The sequence below is a fragment of the Macaca thibetana genome, chromosome 12 (assembly GCF_024542745.1).
Source record: "Macaca thibetana thibetana isolate TM-01 chromosome 12, ASM2454274v1, whole genome shotgun sequence".
In the NCBI taxonomy this organism is placed as follows: domain Eukaryota; kingdom Metazoa; phylum Chordata; class Mammalia; order Primates; family Cercopithecidae; genus Macaca; species Macaca thibetana.
In genome coordinates this window covers 94,099,467-94,106,696 of record NC_065589.1, presented here as the reverse complement: position 1 = coordinate 94,106,696, position 7,230 = coordinate 94,099,467, and the positions used below count along the sequence as shown (strand labels likewise).

Here is a 7,230-nt window from a genome sequence, read left to right as displayed (position 1 = left end):
TTTGGCCTCAGACTAAGAGTTACACCCCCAGCTTCCCCGGTTCTGAGTCCTTTGGACTTGGACTGAGCCATGCTACTGGCATCCCTGGGTTTCCAGCTTGTAGACAGCCTGTTGAAGGATTTCTCAGCCACCATAATCATATAAGCCAATTACCCTAATAAATGCCTCTTCAGCTATGTATGTATGTATTTATCTATCTATTTATCAATTAATCGATCAATTCTCTATTCATCCATCCATCCATTCTATTGTTTCTGTCTCTCTGGAGAACCCTGACTAATACAACATGATATCTCTTAAATTTTTAATATAAAACTTTGAAAACTTTATTAAAATACCACAAAAAGAGATTATAAATTTCAGTCATACATAGGGACTGGTTGACCTTGAATTTCAAACTCAGTTTTCTGGAGTAGAGGCCCATGTACCACTTTTTAGCTCTACTCTGGTGATTCTATGGAAGTAAACCAGCAAGCACACTGGAAGAAATCAAGTCGAGGGGCCACAGAACTTGGCAAGGCTGAGAAGAAGGGTTAGTGGAAATGAGGGAGCAGCAAAAGTGACTGGGTGGCTATTGTGATAGGCAGAGAGAAGAATCCTTTTTTTTTTTAGATAGAGTTTCACTCTTGTTGCCCACGCTGGAGTACAATGGCATAATCTTGGCTCACTGCAACCTCTGCCTCCCAGGTTCAAACGATTCTCCTGCCTCAGCCTCCCAAGTAGCTGAGATTACAGGCGCCTGCCACCATGCTCAGCTAATATTTGTATTTTAGTAGAGACAGGGTTTCACCATGTTGGCCAGGCTGGTCTCGAACTCCTGACCTCAGGTGATCCACCTGCCTTGGCCTCCCAAAGTGCTGGGATTACCAGACGTGAGCCATCACACCTGGCCCAAGATTAACATTTAAGTGGGTACACTGAGTAAAACAGATTGCCCTCCTTAATGTGGATTGGCCTAATCCAATCAGTTAGTGGCCTGAATAGAACAAAAAGACTGACCCTTCTCTTTGTGAGAGGGAATTTTTCCTGTCTTCAGATTCAAACTGAAACATTGGCTCTTCTTGAATTTTGAGCCTTGCTGGCCATCAGCTCTCCTGGTTCTCAGGTCCTTGAACTCAGGCTGGACCTACATCATCAGCCCTTCTGGGTCTCTAGCTTCTTGACTCACCCTGCAGATCTTGGAACTTTCTAGCTTCTACAGTTCTGTGGGCTAATTCTTTTTTTTAATCCTGTGGGGCAGGAGGAAGTTGCACCATTCCTGGAGGTACTGCAATACCAGGTTAATGCATGGAGTGGATGGAACAAGTTCCCATTCTATCTCCCTTCTCCAAAAATTTATTTAATTTATTGTGCTCAAATAGAGGACACACCAGATACTAAACTGATAAGAATAATGATATGGTTTGGCTGTGTCTGCACCCAAATCTCATCTTGAATTGTAGCTTCTATAATTCCCACGTGTTGTGAGAGGGAGCCAGTGGGAGGTAATTGAATCATGGGGGCAGGTCTTTCCCATGTTGTTCTTGTGATAGCGAGTAAGTTTCATGGGATTTTATGGTTTTATAAAGGGGAGTTCCTACACAATCTCGCTTGCCTGCCACCATGTAAAATGTGATTTTTCTCCTCCTTTGCCTTCCACCACGATTGTGAGGCCTCCACAGCCATGTGGAACTGTGAGTCAATTAAACCTCTTTCCTTTATATATTACCCACTCTCAGGTACGTCTTTATTAGCAGCTTGAGAACAGATCAATGCAATAGATTCTACACTTACTCCTAGGCAAAAGGCCAAGAAGTGATGCTAAGACTTTTTAATAAATCACCCCCTACCCTGATTGTGATGGGTTCTATTTTTCTGGAGAACCCTGACTAATACAGATTTTAGTACCAAAGAATGAGATGCTTCTGTAACAAGTACCTAAACATGTGGATTGGCTTTGGAACTGGGTGATGGGTGATGAGCAGAAATTGGAAGAGATTTGAGGTGCCTGCTAGAAAAAGCCTAGATTGCCTTGAAGGAACTATTGGTAGAAATATGAATGTTAATGGTGATTCTAGTGAGTTCTCAGAGGCAAAGAAGGAACACACTATTGGAAACTGGATGAAAGGCCATCTTTGTTATAAAGTGGCAAAAAATCTTAGCTGAATTGTATTGTAGTTTTTGTGGAAGGTACCGCTTATGAGTGACAACACTGAGTATTTAGCTAAGGAGGTTTATAAACAAAGTGTTGAAGGTGCATTCTGGATTCTCCTTATTATTTATAATAACGTATAAGAGGAGAGAAATTAATTAAAGAAATTGTTAAGTAAAAAGCAACTAGAACTTGAAGATTTGGAAAATTCTCAGCCTATCCATATTGCAAAAAAATGAGAAAGCATGTTCCAGAGTGAACACCAAGGGTGTGGCTTGACAATCAGTCCATCAGGAGATTACCCATGGAGTCAATCAGCCATCTCAGCAGAAACCAGGAATAGAGATAGGCATATACAAGAGGAGACACTGCCAGTTTGGACCAAGGAGAAGGGAGATGGGACAAAACAAAGGAAGACTTTCAGACTTCTGGGATTCTACAGTATGGCACAATAGAGCTATTTGTCTTTATCCTTCAAGAAAAGAGCAGAATGACCCTGAAGTTGATTCAGAGATCATCAGGTCTGCCACTCCCACCACAGGCTGAGGAGGCAAGGCTGTTTTCTCCTTGATTTCACAGAGTGGGGCCCCTTCTTGGTTTCTATAGGCCAGGCTGCATGCACCCAGAGCCTCAAGGGCAGGACCTCTATAAAGAGTTGAGGGGGCAACATGGCAGTGATGCTGCTGCCTCAGTGGGTCAGAAAGCAGAGCTTCCAATCAAAGGGATTTATTCTTGAGCTTTATGATCTCGAGGAATTTGACTTGCTAGGCTTTGGATTTCCTTGGGAACCTGTCACTCCTTTCTCCTTCCCATATTCTCCCTTTTGGAAGGGGGTGTCTATTCTGTGCTTGTCCTGCCACTGTATTTTGGAAACACATAACTTGCCTAGTTTCTCAGGTTCGAAACTAGAGAGAAATTTTGCCTCAAGATGGATCATACCTCAAGTCTCACCCATACCTGATTTAGGTAATATTTAGATGAGATATTGGAATTCAGAGCTGCGGCTGGAATGGGTTAAGACTGCTGGGGCTGTTGACATGGGGTGAATGTATTTTGCATGTGAGGAGGACATGGATTGGGGGCTCCAGAGAGTGGATGTTATGGACTGAATTGGGTCTTCCTCAAAGTCCTATGTTGAAGCCCTAATCGCCAATGTGGCTATTTTTGGAGCTAGGACATTTAAGGAGGCAATTAAGGCTAAATGAGGTCATGAACATGGAGCCCTACTCCAATAGGTCTGGTCTCCTTATTGGAAGAAGAGAAGTCAGGGATCTCTCTTTCCTCCATGTGTACACAGATGAAAGGCCACATGAGGACACAGAGAGAAGGTGGCTGACTACAAGACAGGAAGGGCAGGCTCACCAGGAAACGAATTTGCGGGCACCTTGATAATAGACTTCCAGCCTCCAGAACTATGAGAAAATTAATTTCTGTTGTTCAATTCACTCATTCTGTGATATTTTGTTAAAGCAGCCCTAGCTGACTGATACAGTTTTTAAGGTTTTTGTTTTGCTTTCCTTTACATAAAAAGTCTGAGGTCAAAGTCTTTTAATAAGTAATTGAGTTTGGGCCCTCCTGTGTACTTGTTCTGGCATCAAAATTTGGAGTGTTTCTTTTTTTTAGCTTTACTGAGATGTAATAAACAAACAATAAACTATGTAAGTTTAAGGTGTATAATTTGATACATTTTGATATATGTATATACCCATAAAACCATCACTATAGCTTGGCTGACTTAAAAACAAATCAAAGTACAGTACCTGGCCCTTTAAACACACATATGCACGCACACATTCACCTGTAGTGCACACACACTCCAATGCTATATGGCTATACACATAGTAGGAAGGACTAAGCTGGTCAGAATTTACCTTCAGGGAAATAGCACATAGGACACACACTACTCAAAGGTTTGCTAGCTTGTCTATTTTATTATAATAAACTTTTTTTCTTTTTGAGCCTGGGTCTCACTCTGTCACCCATGCTGGAATGCAGTGGTGTGATCTTGGCTCGCTATAACCTCTGCCTCCTGGGCTCAAGTGATCCTCCTGCCTCAGCCTCCCAGGTAGCTGGGACTACAGTCATGCACCACCACACCTGGTTAATTTTTGTATTTTTTTGTAGAGACAGGGTTTCATCATGTTGCCCAGACTGTTCTCAAACTCCTGGCCTCAAGTGATCCGCCTGCCTCGGCCTCCCAAAGTGCTTGGATTATAGGTGTGAGCCAAATAAACTTTTAATTCTATTATAGCTTTAGATTTACAGGAAAGTTGCAAAGATAGGATAGAGAGTTCCTGTTTTCTGTATACACAACACCAAGTTTCCTCTATTGTTAGCATTTTACATTACTTTGGTAGATTCATCATAATTAATGATCCAATACAATACATTATTATTAACTAAGCTCTCATTTAATTCCAGTTTCATTACTTTTAACTTAATGTGCTTTTTCTGTCCCAGGATCCCATTTGGGATACTGCGTAACATTTAGTCATCATGTCTCCTTAGACTCTTCTTGGCTATTGCATTTCCCCGACTTCCCTTCTTTTTCATGACCTTGACATTTTTTAGGAGTATTGACAATGTATTTTCTAAAATGTGCCTCAATTTGGGCTTGTTTATAGTTTGTGCTTCCTTTATGGTTTGACTTGCGTTATGGGTTTTTGAGAGGAAGACTACAGAAGTGAAATGCCATTCTTGACACATTGCATCAAGGTATAAACTATCGACATGACATCACTGATGATGTTAAACTTGATGATCAGAGGTGTTTTATACCACATAAATTACCCAGAATATATTTCCAGAAGAGATTCTTACACATATTTATTAGCAGTATGTAGGGCCTTTTTTTTTTTTTTTTAACAAGACAAAAGTAAATTTAAATATTTCATTAAGTTTGATAGAGGTGCAAACACTCTGTGGCTTCGCAGGGCCTAGTGAAAAGATAGAAGAGCAGCAGCCAACGGCTCAGGCCAGGAGCTCAAACTGACCTGAGCTGTTTCCCGTAAGTGTATGTTTTCTTCCCTGATTAGATCATAAAACCATCCAAGTGGGCATCGTGCCTTTGGATTGGTTTGTCTGCACCTCAGCATTAACCCTAAGCTGCTCAGCATCCTACACACAGTAGGTGGCTGATGTATGCTTGGTAAAAAGCTGAGCAGGTGCTTAACTACTGGTCTGGGATGAGAGAGCCCTGTCTCCCAGCCTGGCTTCCTCCTGGAGACTCCTCTCTGTGCTGTCCAGCACATCTCCACCAGCAGGGACTCTCAGGGGGAGGGTGAGAAAGAACCCACAACAGGATGGAGGTTTTGATTGAGTAATTCAAGGGAGGGTCAAGGATTTGGGACTTTGCTGTGACTTGAATGTTACCAGGAAATGGAGGAATTCTATGATGAGGAATCTTGATAAATCTTATCTATAGAAAGGACAGACTGAAGCGAAGCTAAAGATGTAATTGGTAAAAAAACAGAAGTCACTCATAGCTGAGAGAAAGAGAGGATGTGTGGGTTGCACAGTGATATTGTTTGGGTGTTTGTCCCCTCCAATCTCCAAATCTCATGTTGAAATGTTGGAGGTTGGGCTGGTGGGAGGTGTTTGGGTCACGGGGGTGGATCCCTCATGAATGTCTTGGTGCTGGCCTCCCAATAATGAGTGATTCTCACTCTCAATACATGTGATATCTGGTTGTTTAAAAATGTGTGGCATCTCCTTTTGCTTGCACTCTCCTAGTGATGCACTGGCACCCTCTTCACCTTTTACCATGATTGTAAGCTCCCTGAGGCCCTTGCCAGAAGCAGATGCCAACAGCACACTTCCTGTACAGCCTGTGGAACTGTGAGCCAATATAAAGCCTCTTTTCTTGATAAATTACCCAGTCTCAGGTATTCCTTTATAGCAACGTAAGAACGGCCTAACACACAGTGCCCTTGCTTTTGTCCCACTGTATCACGGCATCAGGTGACCTTGTCTGATGTTGGTGTTCTGTGAGGTCCTTTATGTCCAACAGGAGAACAGTGTGGCCCAGTTGTGTCAGAGGAGCTTCTAACAACCCAGGGGCCAGCTGTGAGCATCAGACCAGTGGATGGGTGCAAGGCTACTTTTGTTTCTTGGTCACTTGGGTACTGATTTTCTTTTCCAAGAGCTTTACATGATTTATCTCCATGAGTTCTTACAACTGCCCTATAACGTAGGCATTTGTCTTAGTGTGGGCTTTCTAGAATGCAGAACCTGAGACAAGGATGTGACTGGAGCTTGTCTATGGGAAAGTGACCCCAGGAAGCAGGAGGGAGGAAGCAGAGAGAGAGGGGAGTCACTCCAGAGATTGCTACGAAGGTTGCTGCTGTAGGCAAGAAACACTGGACTCCTGGGACTCTAAGGAGCACTCAAAGAGCCCACAGAGTCTGTGGCAAAGAAGAACTCACGACTTCATTCACCCATGTCGGGTTGCCCAGGAAACCCCCATGGCCTCTTTTGCTGACAGCTTAGAGACTGGTTCCCATTGTTTTTCACCCCACACACCTGCTGATCACCAGTGGTGTCAAACCACACTGGCTACTTGGCCTTGAGCTAATGGTTTTTATCCCTCTGGACTTTATTTACCTTTCTATTTTAGGCCCCAAATGCCCAGATGTCATAGGCCATGTCTGCATCTGTCGTAAGTGTCACAGGGAAAGAATCTCACTGAATGACCCTGCAACTGAGTCAACTTTCCTGGGTTGGGTCAAAAGATGAGTGGACGGAGATCGACACCAGGAGAGCTATTTTCCATGCCATGGAGCTGACTACGTATCAATTTGTATACTTGGCTGTATCTTGCTATGTTTTTCAAGGTGTGTCTATTTCATTAGCAGTTTAAGGTGAATGACCACATATTTGTTCTTTCCTCTTTATCCCCTACAATATGACTGATAGTGAGACATGGGTACGTGTGGGTGAGGAGAGAGGTGGCAGCCCTCTGTATCATGGTCATTGGCCAATAAGTTGAACAGGGATGGATTACGTCATGTACTGGGCTTGGACTTGGGCAGCTAGCTGATAAGGGGGAAGACTGATGGGCTGAGCAAGGAGGGTTGCCGAAGGAAAGCCCACAAACTTAG

At 43.2% G+C, this 7,230-nt stretch overlaps 1 pseudogene; it reads right to left on the bottom strand.

Moving 5' to 3' along the window:
• Positions 1 to 1,242: 1,242 nt before the first annotated feature.
• On the bottom strand, positions 1,243 to 1,405 carry LOC126933320 (uncharacterized; annotated as a pseudogene).
• Between the last annotated feature and the right edge of the window lie 5,825 nt (positions 1,406 to 7,230).